This window comes from Rhinolophus hipposideros, assembly GCF_964194185.1.
Source record: "Rhinolophus hipposideros genome assembly, chromosome: 14".
NCBI classification, from domain to species: domain Eukaryota; kingdom Metazoa; phylum Chordata; class Mammalia; order Chiroptera; family Rhinolophidae; genus Rhinolophus; species Rhinolophus hipposideros.
Window position 1 is genome coordinate 6194794 of NC_138060.1, and position 18936 is coordinate 6213729.

At 34.5% G+C, this 18936-nt stretch overlaps 1 protein-coding gene across 2 annotated transcripts in view; it reads right to left on the bottom strand.

Annotated features, from left to right (window-relative positions):
* The window catches only part of TAFA1 (TAFA chemokine like family member 1), a 574703-nt gene that overhangs the window by 370462 nt on the left and 185305 nt on the right, over positions 1 to 18936 (bottom strand). The gene's annotated exons all lie outside the window — the stretch shown is intronic.

Consider the following 18936-nt stretch of genomic DNA (forward strand, 5'->3'; position numbering starts at 1 on the left):
CTAAAAGATGTTGAAACAATTTGATACCAACTTTAAATAGACTGAAATATATATAGGCTGATATATGTAAGCCTTATGGTAACCACAAAGCAAAAACCTACAGTAGGTACATTCAAAATCCAAGGGATGCAGCAAAAGCAGTTATAAGAGGGATGTTCATAGCAATACAAGCTTGAAAAATCTCAAACTATCTAACATTACACCTAAAGGAACTAGAAAAATAAAAGCAAACAAAGCCCAAAGTCAGTGGAAAGAAAGAAATAATAAACATCAGAACAGAAGTTGTGTGTGTGTGTGTGTGTGTGTGTGTGTGTGTGTGTGTGTAATGGACAATAGAAAAGATCAATGAAACTAAGAGCTAGTTCTTTTATAAGATGAACAAAATTAACAAATCTTTAGCTAGACTCACCAAGATAAAGAGAGGGCTCAAATTAACAATATCAATAATGAAATAGAAACACAGTCTTCCAAGACTAAATCATGAAGAAATAAAAATTCTGAATAGGCCAATTATTAGTAAGGAGATTAAATCAGTAATCAAAAACCTGCCAGCAAACAAAAGTCCAGGACCAGATGGCTTCACTGGTGAATTCTACCAAATATTCAAAGAAAATATAATACCTATACTTCTCAAAATCTTCTTAAATATTAAGAGGAGGGAAAGCTTCCAAACTCATTTTATAAGGCTAGCCTTACCCTGATACTAAAACCAGACAAGGATACCACAAAAAGAAAAATGAAAGTCACAGACCTATCCTAATCCCGATAAACATAGATGCAGGAATCTTTAATAAAATATTAGAAAACCAAATTCAACAATATAATGAAAGAATCATGTATCATGATCTAGTGGGATGCAAGGCTGGTTCCATATCTGCAAGTCAAGCAATGCGACTCACCACATGCACAAAATGAAGGATAAAAATCATATGATCAACTCAGTAGTTTCAGGAAAAGCATTTTACAGAATCTAACATCTATTTATGGTAAAAACCCTCAACAAAGTGGGCATAGAGGGAATGCTCCTCAGCATAATAAAGGCCATATATGATAAACCCACAGCTAACATCATCCTCAATGGCAAAACATTGAAAGTGTTTCCACTATGATCAGGAACAAGACAAGAATGCCCACTCTGACAACTTTTATTGAACATACTCATAGTACTAAAATTCTAGCCACAGCAATTAACAAATAAAAATAAGTATAGGGCATCAAAATCAGAAAGGAATGAGTAAAACTGTCACGATTTGCAGATGGCATGATACTAGATATAGGAACCCCAAAGACACTACCAAAACTGTTAGAACTAATAAATTAATTTAGCAAAGTTGCAGGATACAAAATCAATATACAGATATTGGTGGCATTTTTATATAATAAAAAACTATCAGAAAGCGAAATTAAAAAAACAATCATATGTGCAATTGCATCAAATAAGACACCTCAGAATAAATTGAACCAAGGAGGCAAAAAACTTATACACTAAAAACTATAAGATATTCTGAAAGACATTGAAGAAGACACAAACAAATAGAAAGGTAATTCATGTTCATGGATTGAAAGAATTAACATTGTTAAAATGTCTATACTACCAAAAATCAAATTACAGATTTAATGCAATCCCCACATTCCAAAGACAGTTTTCACAGAATGAGAACAATAATTGTAAAATTTGTATGAAGCCACAAAAGACCTCAAATAGCCAAACAATCTTGAGCAAGAAGAACAAAGCTGGAGGTATCACATGTCTTGCCTTCAAACTATACTACAAAGCCATAGTAATGAAAACATAGCAAGAAGAAGAACAAAGCTGGAGGTATCACATGTCTTGCCTTCAAACTATACTACAAAGCCATAGTAATGAAAACAGTATGGTATTGGTATAATAACAGACACACAGGTGAATGGAACAGAATAGAGAGCCCAGAAATAAACCCACATATATATGGTCAATTAATATATAACAAAGGAGCCAAGAACATACAATGGGGAAAGGACAGTCTCTTTAATAAGTAGTTCTTGGAAAACTGGACAGCCACACTCAAAAAAATAAAACTATCTTAAGCTGTACAAAAAATGAACCCAAGTGAATTAAAAAATTGAATGTAAGACCTGAAATTATAAAATTCCTAGAAGAAAGCATAGGCAGTAAGCTACTTAATATTGCCCTTAGCATTTTTTGTGTTTGTTTGTTTGTTTTGCATATGATTCCAAAGATAAAAGAAACAAAGGCAAAAATTAATAAATGGGACTACATCAAACTTAAAAGCTTCTGTTCTGTGAAGGAAATCATCAATAAAATGAAAAGGCAACCTACTGAATAAGATAAAATATTTGCAATTCATGTATTTGATAAGGGGTTAATATAAAAACTATATAAATAATTCATATAACTCGACAATATAAAAACAAACAATTGATTTAAAAATGGGCAGAGAATCTAAATAGACATTTTTCCAAAGACATACAGATAGCCAAAAGGTACATGGAAAGATGTTCAACATCACTAATTATGAGGGAAATGTGAATAAAAAACCACAATGAGATATCACCTCACACCTGTTAGAATGGCTATTACCAAAACGACAAGAAATAACGAATGGTAGAAAAGATGTGGAGAAAACGGAATCCTCATATGCTATTGGTGGGAACGTAAACTGGTGCAGCGTCTGTGGAAAACGGTATGGAGGTTCCTCAAAAAATAAAATAAAAAGAACTAACACGTGATCCAGCAATTCCATTTCTAGGTATTTATCTAAATACAAACACACTATTTTGAAAAGATATATGAACACTTTTGTTCGTTGTAGCATTATTTGCAATAGCCAAGATACGGAAAGAACCTAAGTGCCCACTGATGGATGAATGGATAAAGAAAATGTAATATACTAATCAAATAAATAGAAAATGTGACATATATGTGTGTACACACATGTGTGTGTGCACACACACAGTGGAATACTGCTCAGCCATAAAAAAAGAATCAAATCTTGCCATTTGCGACAACATGGGTGGACTTGAGGATATTGAGAATATTGTGCTAAAAGATGTAAATCAGGTGGAGAAAAACCATATGATGTCACTTATAAGTAGACTAACAAAAAACAAAACAAAACAAAACAAAAACAAATACAAACTCAGAGAGAACAGATTGGTGGTTACTAGAGGGGAAAATTGTTGCAGGGAGGGCAGAATAGGTGAAGGGAATAGATTGTAACGATGATAGATGGTCACTAGACTTACAATGGTGATCACTATATAGTGTATACAAAAATCAACTTATAATGTTGTACATCTGAAATATATGTAATGCGTATACCAATTTTGGCACAATGAAATAGTGACTTTCTATTTATTTTAGATGATGCTGGTAATGCATTCATAGTGATATGAAGTTTATTTTTAAATAAATTCATTTAAGAAAAAAAGTGAATAAAGGAAAAGCAACATATTAAGAAAAGAACAGTATTAGTGGCACAAAGGTGATGCAAATCATGAAAATGGTTTGAAAACTCCAAAGACTGGTGAACACAGGTTTAGAATATCCTGTAATTTCTACTTCCATCCAGCACCTTTCAGCCACAAACTTCTACTCCCTTTCTCAGCCATTATGGTTTTCCATTTTTCAAATCCAACCTGTTTTATTGACTCTTGCCCCACAACATGAATTTTGCTATTTGGAAATGTCCCTTCTCTTTCTCTTCCTCTCCTTAGCTTTCCTCGATTGGCTCCTATTTGTGCTTCAAAGACCCTTCAAATGTCACATCTTCAGAGCTGCCTTTCCTGCTGTCCTGACACAGATCAGTGTAGTGCATGTTCAAATGTTTCTTCCCTCACAGCCTGGGAGCTTCATAAGGACAGGGGCTGTGAGACAACTATCTGGGCAGAGTTCCTGTCACACAGCAGCGCTAAGTGTTTATTGATTTGAATTGAATGGGGAGAAAGCAGCATCCCAAACAGGAAATGGAATTTATGCCAATAGCTGTTCAAACGAAGAGTGAAGAACGATTTCCTGGGTGTTTGTGTAAAACACACTTTCCCAGGCTTCTGCCGCTGAGAATCTATTTTATTACACTGTGTTCAGCAGCCATTTTTTATAAGTAAAATGGTGGTCCACAGGCTGTTCTGAGAAATATTAAGTCTATGCATACGGCTGTCAATATCCTTTGGGCCTGATAGCTTTCTTTTTCCAGAGCAATTTCACATGAATGAATAGCGAATCTTTGCTCATTATTCAAACCTAATATTTATTCAACACCTGCTTTGTTAGCAAATGGGAGTTTCCACATTCCCAGTATACACTGGAGCTAATCAATACTTCTGAGTTAGGGATAGAAAAAAGACATCCCTCCAAATACCTCTGCAGCATTTCAGATTATTTTCTTGGGGTAAAAGATAATTCTTGTATTTAAAAAGGATAAAGTCAACTCTCATTTTTCTTATACATACACACATGCATCACTTTAAATGTTAGCATCTCTTCTTGGTACCATGTTTTCAAAATATGAACTCTAATAATTTTCTAAGCTTCTAGTCCTACAAGGCCCATCAAACTTGGCATTTGCTTTCGTGTAGGGATTTAGGACAAGATGGCTTGCTGTCATGTATCTCGTGGTATTAATCTATTTTATCACCATATCCCTCTTTCCTCAATCATCTGAGTTATAAATGTTAGTGTCACCTCATTCATTTGATTCCTTATTCACAGATATTGATAGAAAAGTTCAGGGAGAACGTAGCATATAAGGCACTTTTTGCTGCCCAGTTCCTTTTGAGGCTTATGAATATAAATGTCATATTGACATCTTGGAGAAAAGCAGCTTAATGTTAGTATTTGAATAAGATATTTGAGTTTATTGTTCAGGTAACAGATTAGAAGCAATTACATTAAACTGTGATGAAGGGTAATATCTTTTGAGTATATTAACTTTGCATTACGGAAGACCAAGGTTAGCTCATTATCCCTCATTGTGGTTATCTCTAAAGCACATAGCACTAGACCACACATGTATGCATTCATTTTCCCTGACATATTAACTACAGTCACGACTGTTCTGTATGCAAGGATTCCCATTCTCAGAGAAAAATTAAAACTATAGAACTGACTCTTATCTAAACAGAACATGCTTAGTAGCAAAAATGCCATCTCAATCCCTTGTATTACCAAAGTGAGTTTGAAATTACCAGGAAATTAAGGAAAGGACAGTCTTTAAATTCAAAAGCGACGTATGACAAAAAGTTATGTTTCAAGTGGACTGTACAAGCTATAGAATGATCAAATAACCTTGCCTCTCATGATTGAGGACAGCTAAATAAATAGTAATAAAAGATAAAGAGGATCCAATAGAGTCTTGCAAATTATGAACAGTTCAAATCAGAAAGTCTTCATTACACCAAAAATATAGTTCATTCTCAAAATGGGAATTGGACTGAGTTATTAACATGCACCTCACTTAATTCCTCACTTGAGACAATACATCTGAAACATAATAAGTTGCTGGAGTGTTCTAATGCATGAGAATGCATGCCTTCTAGTTCATTATTTCCTGATGTTATGCCATTACTGTCCAATCCTGGGGCATAATGAGGAGCTCTGGATCTTGTATTATCACTTAATGAGGTCCAATTAAGAATCATTAACCTTTGATCTACTCTGCATACTTGACAATGAGTGGTCCTACAAAAACTTTAACAGGTGAACTTGGGTAAGATTAGTCAATGGATTTTTCTAAAGAGTGAAAGCCCTCTCAAACCACTGTTTTCACCTGAAGCAAGAGTCAGGTGATACTACCAATTGATGATAAAATTACATTCACACACCTCAGGTCAAATGTATTGAATATTGCAAGAATTTGATAATGAAATAATTATTTGTATGGGTTTGTGGAACCAACTGATAATACAGAAATATCATTTTAATGATTTATGTTCTTAACAGTTTTTCTATGAACTGCCTGAACCTAGATACAAATTGTATTTATTTTCAATTAAGTCTAACCCATATGCCTCACCACCATATGCACTAAATATAAACTGCATTCATGAAATATGACTTTATTACTAAACAAGAAACTAAACTAGCCAACATTACTCATAAATGTATATAATACATAAAGCAATATGTTTTTTATAAGGTTATAGGAACGCAAAGTTCATACAAAGAAATGATAAGAGCTACAAGACATTATATTAAAACACATGAAAGCATCTGTATGTTAATATCATTAAGGACTTTAAAAGTATGTTCAGGTTAATCTGAAAAATTCAATATTCTGTAGGAGCAGAGAAAGTAAGAGCAGAGGTACAACCTGAAGCCACAACCTCACACAGTAATTCCTAATTATAGTTTTGATATTTGAATACGTTAAGTTGTCAAAGCAGTTTTGAATGAACTACTGCTGTATTGCATACAGCATTTAAAATTCAAAGATCACAGCCTCAGAAGCTAAAAACACCATGCATAGCGTTCTTTATCTTATTCACTTTGATCTCCAAACTGAGCACAATAACTGCTACAATACAAGTGCTTCTACAAAGCTTGCTAAATACAGAAATGAAAAGTACCCTGTTTTCCAACTGAAAAAGTGGTATTGAGCAATCCACTAAGGGTTACACAGCTTATCAGTAAAGAATCCCATCCAGATCTTTCAAGACTGTATTTTAGCCCTGATCTGCTTCTTTCATAACCTAGATCTCACCACTCTTCTCCCAGGGCTTACTAAGAGGAGCCCATCCCCAGATGTCTGCACCATTTTTAGAAGTCTCCTGTGGGAGTTGTATTCTGGGAACTTATCATGGTTAATAGTGTTCAACCTCTTTGTGTTTGAGACATACACTTGATAATCATACTGTTTAGAAGCACATCTGAAGGGACTTTCAAAAAAGATACACTCAAATATTACTGAAAAAGTAGTACCATATAAACAACGTCTTAGTATAACAGTCTCTCATAACAGTTAATTCACCATTGGTCAACCTTTATTCATTTCATAATTACTGAGTATCTCCAAAATCAGCTATTATGTTAAAACCAGAGATATGGGAATAAAAAAGTTCTTGATTTTTATAATCACAAGGAAAGTTTCTTGTATGTGCTAGTCAATATACTGTCTTTCTCTGTAATAATAAGATATGTTATTTAAGCAAATTATTCTGAAATTTAAGAGCTTGAAACAACACATAGTTTCTGTGGGTCAGGAATCTGGGTCCACCTTACCTGGACCCTCTGCTTCAGGGTCTCTCACAAGGCTGCAATCACGGTGTCAGCCAAGGTTGTGATTTCATCTCCAGGCTTCACCGTGGAAGGGTCTACTTCCAGGCTTACAACAGGCTTGTCGATAGGACTCATTTTCTTGTAGGTTGTTAGACCTAGGGCCTCAGTCCTTAAGTGGCTCTTGGCCAGAGGTCACCCTCAGTTACTTTCCACCATGGCAGCTTGTTTCACGAAAGCAAGCAAGCTGGGAAGGCAAGACAGAGAATGCCAGCAAGATGGAAGTCACAGCCTTTTATAACATATCTCAGAAGATCCTATCACTTTGTCTGAATTCTGTTTTGTTTTTTTTTTAAAGTCTGTTACTAGATCTGCCCCAACAAAAGGGGAAGGGATTACTCCAGGGTGTGGCAATGAGAAGGAGGGGGTGCTGGGGTGTCATTCAGAAGCTGTCTACCACGTAGGAGATGTTACTGCTCAGGTGATCACACACTTAAAAGGTTACTGTAAATAAATGAGTAAAGCATGTCGGATGCCAAGAGACATAAGGAGTGTCGGGGACTTTGGCCACCTAGAGGGTATGTGCCTCCTCTAGAAAGAACCAACACTACTGATCTCCTGCTGATGTGGGCCAAGCAGGAATAAGGGCCCATTTTTGCTGACTGATTGATTTGTTTAAGGGGGACTGGAAATCTTAGTTTCTGTGTTAAATCTTCCGAATTTAAAATGTTGGGACAATATGGGCTGCCCAAATAAAACATGCCTATAGGTCTTTGTTCAGTATCCTTTATCTCTTATTTGCTATAAGCTCCTCTGCCATTTCCGCTTACAAATTGCCCAGCTCAATATGAGTCTTACAGTTATAAATGAAATATTACATGTCCTTATTTATGGGCAGAAATAAATCGTATGCAAGTGTCACAGTGTGATACACTGGTGTACTGGCTAGTTAGCGTACAGCATGTAACCATGCGGATCACTTATTTGCATTCACACAGACACACAAATGAGCGGGTAAGATAGATGGAGAACATGCAGGAGGCTGTTCTCCAACATTTCAAGAGCATACATTCAAGCAAAGTTGCCTTATTTGATTTAAAACCTAACTCAAGAGAAGCTAATTCCTACTTCACAGATGTATATCGTTCAACTCATTGAGCTGATAACTAATAAGTGGAAAATTCTAGCATTGTGGGGGGTACATCAAGAAGAGGCAGATTAGCTGTTGTTATTTTGGAAAACTTACAGAGAAAACATTTTCAGTGCTCTCCAGGGGCAGAGCTGCAAATAAGTCCTTGAATAAAGCACTAGATAAGTGCTTGGCATTACATTATTACTTAATAATTCAGCAACACACAAAGTGTAAAAAAAGAAAACCCTCAGTCCAATGGTTATAAATTCAGTTTCTCTAAAAATACAGGCCAAAGGAAAATGAGCAAAAAGGAAAGATGAACAAAACAAGCAGAAAAACATGGTAAAAACCAAAAAAATCTTGAGACTTCCACTTTCATTCTGTGATGAATGAATTAAATTAAATTAAATTCTGGAAGTCATTTAGTAGTACAGTGTTGTAACGTGCCTAAAAATATTTTCCACGTGGAGAGCAGAAAATCAGAAAAATACGCTGCTCTGGTACATATCCTTGAACTTTAAAATTTTTAAATACCAAAAGTGGTGTTTTCATACAGGAAAGATGGGGAGATGTGAAATGTAGTTTTCCTGAAAGTAAGTTATTACTTAATGAAATTATGAATGATGAGAAAGTTTCAAAGTAACAGTGATGCAATCTTGAGTGGTTCTGCTATAAAACGCTGCTGTTATTTACTAAATAAGTGCCTTCTAAGCATCACTTCCCCCCATCCCTGATATGTAGATAATGAAAACATCTAACATCTCAGAATTCATCAGCTACAAAATAGCCCCAGACATGGAAGTTTGGAGTTTCCCCTTTGATCAGTAAGGAGAAAGCTCAGGGGACACTGTTGATTTTCTTCAAGCCATTCTACACAGGATAGCTTGAAGTAGTTTCTTAAAATGTCAAACTTATGGTGTCATCTCATCTAGGACTTGTCACTACATTCTAAATTGAATCTAAACTTCTATGTAAGACGGTAACAAAGCCCTGTGCTATCTCGCCTGTTTCCTTTTCCAAGCTGACATCATTCTACTTCACCCTCCCCACGGTTTAGCCAATGGGCCCTTTTCAAATCCTTGTGCATACGAGGCTCTTCCTGCCTCAAGGCATGAACACCTGCTGATCCTTCATCAGGAATGCTTTCCTCCTGAGCTGGTCTTCCAGACACTCTTAGTCACTAAGTTGTCCACTTTATATATACTGCCTCCTGGAAGCCTTCTTTAAATACTGTGAGTTAATTATCATGCCTCACTTTCCCATTGTTAATTTCCATCTTAAACCCTAGCTTGCTTCCTTACTACCCTGTTTCCCCGGAAATAAGACCTAGCCAGACAATTAGCTCTAATGCGTCTTTTGGAGCAAAAATTAATATAAGACAAGGTCTGATTTTAATATAAGACCAGGTCTTATATAATATAATATAAGACCGGGTATAATATATAATATAAGACTGGGTATAATATAATTAATATAATATAATATAATATAATATAATATAATATAATATAATATAATATAATATAATATAATAATACCGGGTCTTATATTAATTTTTGTTCCAAAAGACGCATTAGAGCTGATTGTCTGGCTAGGTCTTAATTTCGGGGAAACACGGTAACACCTATCATAATTCATGATTATTTGTCTGATTACTTCCTTCCACCAGATTATTAGCTAAATAAGAAAGGGACTCTTGCCTACCCTGTTCACCAACATACCAGCATCTAATCAGAGTGTCTGGCATAATGGAAAAAATTGATAAGTATGTGATGTATGAGTGAGTGAATGAATAAATAAATGACAAATTGAAAGGCCATTTTGATTAGGCTACTGCATAATTTAACATAATAATAGCTACCATGTATTAGGCGTTGTGTTTTGCAGGGTTATCTTTTTACATTGAATAACAATCATCTGAAGTAGCTACTATTATCATCATCATCTTGTAGAAAAAGAAACTAAAGTTCAAAGACATGAAGTTATTTGCCCAGAGCTCAGACAGAGAGTAAAGGGAGAAGGAACAGTATTTGAATCCAGTCTGTCTAACTCAAGATTTCTGGCTTGTAACTGTTACACACACCATTAATATTTAGTCCCTAGTTGAAAATCAGGAGTCCCGAATTAGATTGGGACTATATTTTAAATAACTGTCTAAACTACATTTAAACTTGTAACCAAGATGACTATGTATCTAATCACAAGTTGACTATAATAAGAATTCACTCATAGTCTTGATTACTACAGCTAGAAGTCTCAGGATGGTAAGCTTCTCTCTTCAAGAGTTAAGTAATAATAGAAGTGCACAGAACCCCAGGATTTTTTCACTTAGTGGGAGTTTTCCCTTTAACCACTAGCTCTGTAGCTACATCTAAGAGGAGTCAAGTGTGAATAGCAGTTTTTTTTAAAAGAGCTGGATCCAATCTCTTCTGAGCATTAACACTGATGTACCAATTCAATATCCCAGAGGCAGTGTGTAGGAGCACGCCTCGGTGTCTCCTTGGCAGAAATATACCGGCAACTAAGGAATCCCCTGCATCCTACTTCAATGAAATATGTGACCATTTCTGCCTAATTAGAATTACTCCTTTTCCGTTTTAATTACACTCCTATGCTTGTCCCTATTTGTATAATAAAAACAGTGGCACAATTTGAGTTACTGTAATATTTAGTTTGAGTCAGTAAGACCTATGAAGACTTCGGTGAAAATACCAGTTCTCGATAATCACCAGTTCATAAAACCTCTTAATTCAAATGCCACCAAGAATCAGATGAGCAGGATAGCAAATCATAAACAACCAAATAAATGTCCCCTCTACATTCCTCCCAGGTCTGGCAAATAATCTACTCCCAGGTGGAGATTTTGTGCTGAGTTTCATCCCAGAGTACAACTTTACAGCCCCTAAATTGCTGATACAACCATAATTATCTCTATGCTGGTGACATTGTTCTAATGAACCTTTGCTGTTTTATGTGGCCTGCGGATCCCTGAAGGAGCATTGTCTAAATGTACAAGCACACTGGTCAGGGTTTAGTGGGATATTTTTGGAATTTTGGAGTATTGGTAAACTGTGTGCATATGCGTGCGTGTGTGTGTGGGGGGAGGATAGCTTTTAGTGCAATTACGAATTATGTAAATTTTAATGAGTATGAAATAAAAATGGTGATATTGTTTACCACTAGAAAAAAACATTTGAAATAATGTAAATCCGATTTAAAAACTTATCAAGATTAAAAAAGACTAAATGTTCTGTAAGCAGTATTTATGTTTACATTATTTCCTCTATTGCGATTGACAGCAATATTTTGATTTTCAAACCAAAATAGCAGCCACCATTTTTCAGTTCCATGCAAAACAGTGCTTCTCAAAATGTGATGCATTCACAAAGCACAAGCCACTTAAAATTCAGATTTTGATTGTGTATGTCTGGAGTGGAGCTTTGGATTATGCATTTCTCACAAGGTTCTGATTCACATTACTGTTTACTTGGAGCGGAATTTCTGTAAGAGATTTTGGTTATCATTTTATTTTTTTGTAACATTCAAATATCACTTTGGAAGTATGTTGGGTGACAGATTCACACCTGGAAATATATATTTTCTTGAAAGTTGGAGATATGATTTAAAACAACTTAAACATGCTATAAGTTGTCATCTAAACATTTTTTTTAAGAAGTGGTTCTAGTAATGTTTCTTTCTTTTTTAAAAAAAAATACTGAAAAGCTTCTGAACATCAATGGCTCTGGAAATGAAGGGAATGGCTTAGAAATATCATTTTAATAAGGCAAACAACCAGTATGACATCACATTGCTAACTTAGAAAAAGGATCCTAAGAAATATCAAAGTTAATACTGAGAAGAGAAAAAGCAGCATGATAGCCAATACTTATAGATTTATGCACAAACACACCCATTCTTTAAATGCACTGTTATAGGGAAATGGCTTAAATCCTGCAATTTTCTGAAGTATTTGAGGTTTTCAAAATAGACCCTCTGCATAAATACATGGAACTTTATATATTTAAAATCTAGCTAAAGATAGAACAAGGCACCTCACAATATATTATTTCCCTGGTTCTCTTTGTTTCCTTTCAAGTTTGACAACTCAGCACGGCTTTAGCTATGCCTTTAGCAACGTCCCACGACCTCTAAGGAAAGTCTTAGGAGGAACATTGGCTCAAAAGCTACAGTCCTTAAACTCAGTACGAAAAAAGGATCAGGAGATATTAGGCCATATTCTGTGACTACAGATTCCAATTTCTACTTTAAAAAACACACAAACGAAATGGTAAACACAGAACACTGCTATTAAAGTAGAAGGATTTGCTCAAAATATGTACATTTATTCAAATGTACCGGGAGATTAAAAAATCAATCACCACAGGAACTGAAGAGGCCATGTAGAAATGAATCTACAATATATCTGTCACATATATTGGATGAGTTACATCTCCAACTTGTCAGAAAACAGATATATTTCCAGGTGTGAACTGCCATTCAATTTTTGCAAAGTGGTTTTTGAATGACTTGTATGATTCACAATTTTGACATTGCAGCAAATGAAATGTTACTGATAAAGCAACATATACACTAATTGGAATTGTGTGCACCCAAAGTTTGTGGTAATTCAAATAGTTTATACTCTTACTTTTCAGGACAATGCCATATTCTTGGGGTGGGGTTTCAAGGAACACATAAAAGACACAAAGAACTGTATTTAAATAGAAAGTCCTGTACAGGCACACCTAGAAGATATTGCAGGTTCGGTTAGAGGTCACGGCAATAAAGCAACTACTATGTGGACTTTAGAGCCATGGGGCTGAAAAACACTTTCAACAAATCATCTAGTCTGGGGAGTTTTAGACTTTCTTTTTAGCCAAGCAAAACACGGTGTGATATATAGAACAGATAAAGTCGGCTTTGCTGGGGTTGGAGTCCCTCTTCTCTCTAGCCCTCTCATACTTCCCCCACAGTATGATTTCTTCTATACCTTCTACAACTCTCAACGTGATACCCTGGAGCACTGTTTTACCATTGGTCTAATTCCGCCCCCACATTTTACTCCAGAACTATGAAATGGTTTGCCAAAGAGCACACATGTACTTCCTGTGAGAACTTGAACTAGAATTCTAGCCGGTCCTCCTTCTTGGTCCACAGCTGTGCTTCACCGTGATACTGTGTTGCTCCATTGATAGGGCAGTTAGAAATCTCTATTGAGAATTTTAAGGAAAGCATTTTTCTTATCATACATACCAGGGAAATGATTTCATAGCTTTGTTCTCGTTCCTGAATTCAGACTACCACACTTAACCCAAATTACTATTATTTTAAAGATATATTACATAAGAATTTGAAAGCATTTTAAAAAATAAGCTATAATGAGATATAATTTGAACACCATGAAATTCGTCCTTTTAAAGTTTAAAATTCAGTGGTTTTAGTATATTCACAGAGTTGTGCAACCATCACTGCTATCTAATTTTAGAATATTTCATTATCCCCAAAAGAAACCCCATATCAACCAATGTAGCAATCACTCCTTATTTTTCCCTACCTCCAGCCCCTGGAAACCACTAATCTATTTTCTGTCTCTGTGGATTTGCCTAGTCTGGACATTTTATATAAATAGAATCATATATCATGTGGCATTTTGGACTGCCTTTGTTCACTTAACATAATGTTTTTAAGGTTTATGCATGTTATAGCATGCAGCAGAACTTTATTTCTTTTTATAGTCAAATATTGTCCACTTCTGTGCATAAACCACATTTTTTTTATCCATATAGAAGTTGATGGACATTTGGGATGTTTCTACTTCTTGGCTATTATGCAACTGTAAACATTTGGGTACAAGATTTTGTAAGAATGTGTGCTTTCAGTTCTCTTGGGTGTAAACCTAGGAGTGGAATTGCTGGGTCACACAGTAACTTTAACATTTCAAGAAATTGCCCAACTATTTCCAAAGTGTCTGGAAATACACATTGTGTACAATCCAACCAGCAATGTATGAGTGTATAAGTGTTCCAATTTCTCTACATGCTTTCCAACACTTACTGTCTATTTCTCTTTTTAATTTTAACCATCTTAGTGGGTATGAAGTGGATCTCGTTGTGATATTGATTTATATTTCCTTAATGACTGATGCTGTTGAGCATTTTTTCATGTGCATATTGGTCATTTAAAAATCTTCTTTGGAAATAGTTCTGTTCAAATCCTTTGTCTACTTTTAAATTGAATTATTTTTCTTTTTAGTCTTGAGTTGTAAGAGGGCTTTATATATTCTGGATACTAGAAATGTATTAGATATATGATTTGAATTTTTTTCACCCATCATGGACTTGTATTTTCTTACTTGATGATGTCCTTTGAAACACAAAAGTTTATTGATAATAATAAGTAATAAGTGATAAAGTTGAAATCATCTATTGTTTTCCTTTTGTTATTTGTGCTTTTCATGTCATATCTAAGAAACTATTGCTAAACATAAGGACTCAAAGATTTACTCATATGTTTGTTCATAACAGTTTTATAGTTTTAGCTCTTACATTTAGTTCTATAATCCATTATGAGTTACATTAATGTGGTGTGAGATAGATCTCCAGCTTTATTCTTTTGCAGGAGACATTCCATTTGTTGAATAGATCGTTCCCTCATTGAACTGATTTGGCATCCTTGTTAAAATCAATTAACAATACATAAAAGTTTTCTGAACTCTCATGACTTGTGTGTGTGTGTATAATATTTTATTATATGTTATGTTACATATATATGTTTTCATTCTTATGCCTGAAATACAATGTTTTCTTTTGGCTAGTCTGTGTCCTAGCATTGCTGTATTAATTTTTGGATCACCTTGTCAAAGTCTGCAAAAAAAAAAAAAGTTGTTGAAATTTTGACAAAGATTACATTGAACCTATAGATCAGTTTGGAGAGTATTTTTCTTTTCTTTCTGTTTTTTAAGGAGGGCACAGCTCACAGTGGCCCATGTAGGGATTGAACTGGCAATCTTGGTGTTATTAGCACTATGCTCTAACCAAGTGAGCTAACCGGCCACCTCCTCTTTCTTTTCTTTTCTTTCATTTTTTTAAAATTAAAGTTCATTGAGGTGACAATTGTTAATAAAATTACACAGATTTCAGGTGTACAATTCTGTAATACATCATCTATATATCACATTGTGTGTTCACCAACAAGATTCAGTTGAGAGTATTTTCATCATTAGAATATTGAGTCTTTCAATCATGAACATGTGCTTTTAAATTAATTTAGGTGTTTAATTTCTTTCAACGGTCTTTTGTAATTTTTAGCGTATAAGACTTGCACTTCTTTAGTAAAATTTATTCCTAAGTATTTTATTCTTTTTGTTGGTGGTATAATTGGAACTGCTTTCTTGATTTCATTTTGGGAGTTCTCATTACTAGTATATAGAAATAAAAATATATATATATTTTTTTTTTACATTGATCTTGTATCATGCAACTTTGCCAAATTCACTTCTTAGTTCTAATAGGTTTTTAATGACTACTTAGGATGTTTCTTTATCAAGATTATGTCGTCTGCAGTTAGAAATAGTGCTACTTCCTCCTTTTCAATCTGGATATCTGTTATTTCATTTTCTTGCCTAAATTATGTGGCGATAATGTCCAATACAATAGAAGTGGTGAGAACAGACATCCTTATCTTATTGCTAACCTTAAAGAGGAAAGTATTCAGTCTTTGGTCTTCGTGTGCTGCTAGCTGTGGGGCTTTTGTAGCTGTATGAGTATTTCATTATGTTAAGAAGTTTCTTTCTTCCCTGAGGTGGTCTCCCAAATGGGACACGTGTCCATCAGATACCCTACAAAATCTTTACAGCATTATTGATTACCTTCCCCAAATTATTTTTCAAAAACCCTGAGGCCATTTTGTGATTATGGACTGTTTTCTAATCCCCTCACCTTTCCCCTTATCCCTACACCCCCGCCCATCTAGCAACCCTCAATGTACTGTACACCTGAAGCTGAACAATAATGAATGCCAACTATAATTTTATATAAAAAATTAAATGTCATGCTTTTTTTTAAAAAAAAGTTTCTTTCTATTCCTAGTTTGTTAAATGTTTTTTGTTATAAAAAGGTATTGATTTTTGTCAAATGCTTTTTTCCTGTATCTATTGAGATGATCATGTGATTTTATCATTTATTCTATAAATATGGTGTATTCCATTAATTGATTTTTATGTTAAATCAACCTTGCATTCTAAGGATAAGTCCTATTTTGTCTTGGGAAATAATACTTTTTATGTATTCTTAAATTCTGCTAACCAGTATTTTTATTGAGGACATTTGTGTCTGTATTCATAAAGGATATTGATCTTTATCTGGTTTGGGTATCAGAAAAATACTGTCCTCATAGAATGAGTTGGAAAACAACATCTTGTCTTCAATTTTTTAGAAGACTTTGTGAAGGTTGGATGTTCTTTTGTTAAAGACTTGGTGGTCATCAGTGAAATAATTTGGCCTGGCATTTTATTTGTGCAAAGTCATTTGATTACTAATTTAATAGGTTTACTTCTTATAGGTATATTCACACTTCCTATTTCTCCTTTAGTCAGTTACAGTTTTTGTCTTTCTAGGAATTTGTTCATTTCGTCTAGGTTATCTAATTTGTTTGCATACAATTATTCATTTTATTTTCTTATTATCTTTTTCATTTCTGTAATATAGGGATGTCTTCTCTTTGGCTTCTGGTTGTAGTAATTTGAACCTTCTCTCTTTCTCTTGGTCAATCCAGCTAAAGGTTTGGCCATTTTATTTACTTTTCTTTTTTTTTTTTTTAACTTTCATTTATTTTAAGTGTGTCTTTCCAGGACCCATCAGCTCCAAGTCAAGTAGTTATTTCAAACTAATTATGGAGGGCGCAGCTCACAGTGGCCCATGTGGGGATCGAACTGGCAACCTTGTTGTTAAGAGCACCGTGCTCTAACCAACTGAGCTAACCAGCTGCCCCTTGTTTACTTTTTAAAGAACCAACATTTTTTCTTTATTTTTCTAATCTCTATTTCACTTATTTCTTCTATAATTTTAATTTTCTTTCTTCTGTTTATTGTAGATTTAGTTTGCTCTTATTTTTCTTGTTTCTAAAAGTGGAAGATTAGGTTGTTGATTTAAAATCTTCTTTTTTAAATATAGACATTTACAGCTACAAATTCAGTAACTACTTTCATGGCATCTCATAGTTTTGTGTGTTATATTTTCATTTTCATTCATCTTAATGTATTTTCTCAGGTTATTAATGATTTCTTCTTTGATCCATTTTTCTTCATTATTTTCTCTTTATATTGGTCAAACTGGATGCTTTCAATTGCTCTATATTCAAGTTTGTTTATTCTCTCTTCTGCCCAATCAAATCTGTTCATGACCCCCTCTAGCGAATTTTTTTATTTTACTTTTTGTACTTTTCAACTCAAGGATTTCCATTTGGCTCTTTCTTTTTTAATGTTTATCTCTTTATTGACTACCTATTTGGTGAGACATTTTTCTCATACTTTCCACTAACTTTTTAGACATAATTTTATTTAGTTCTTTAAACATAGTTTTAGTAGCCTATTTAAAGTGTTTATCTAGTAACTCCAGCATGCGTTTCCTCTGGGATAGTTTCTACTGATTGGCTTTTTTTTTTTTTTTTTTTTTTTGTAACTGGATTTTTAAAACATGTAATTTAGTAACTCTGAAAATCAGGTTGTTTCCCACTACTATTGTTACTGAAATAAATCACCACAAATTTAGTGGCTTAAAACTATAAAAAATTATTATTTTATATTCCTGCAGGTTATAAATCCAGAAATGGATCCCATCAGGCTAAAATGAAGGTGTTGGCAGGACAGCATTCCTTTCTGGAGGCTTTATGGTATAATCTGTTGTTTTGTCTTTTCCAGCTTCTAGATGCTGCCTGAATTCCTTCACTCATATTCCATCTTCAAAGTTATTAGTGGCTATTTGAGTCTTTCTCACATTTCACCATTCTGATACTAACAGTTCTTCCTTCTTCTACTACATGTAAAGAACCCTTACATTGGGCCACATAACTAATGTTCAGCTGTTTTTCTGAAAGAAGTGCTCTGTGGATTGCTACAAGTCTTTGCTGAATTTCTAAAGTTCTATAAAAATTGATTTAGAGAGTTTTTTCAAGAGTTCCCATTGTTCTTTTATAAAGGAGCAGATTTTGGAAGTCTTTACTCTATTGTTCTGGAAAGGGCCTCCTGAAGTTAAAGGTTTCTTAACTTTCAAGACCCCTCATACACTATTGGTGGGAATGCAGACTGGTGCAGCCATTAGGGAAGACAGTGTGGAGGTTCCTCAAAAAATTACGAACAGAATTACCATATGACCCAGCAATCCCTCTCCTGGGTATCTACCCCAAAAATTTGAAAACATTTATACATAAAGACACGTGTGCTCCAATGTTCATTGCAGCTTTGTTTTCGGTGGCCAAGACATGGAAACAACCAAAATGTCCTTCGATAAATGAATGGATATAGAAGTTGTGGTATATATACACAATGGAATACTATTCAGCGGTAAGAAAAGATGAAATAGGAACATTTGTGACA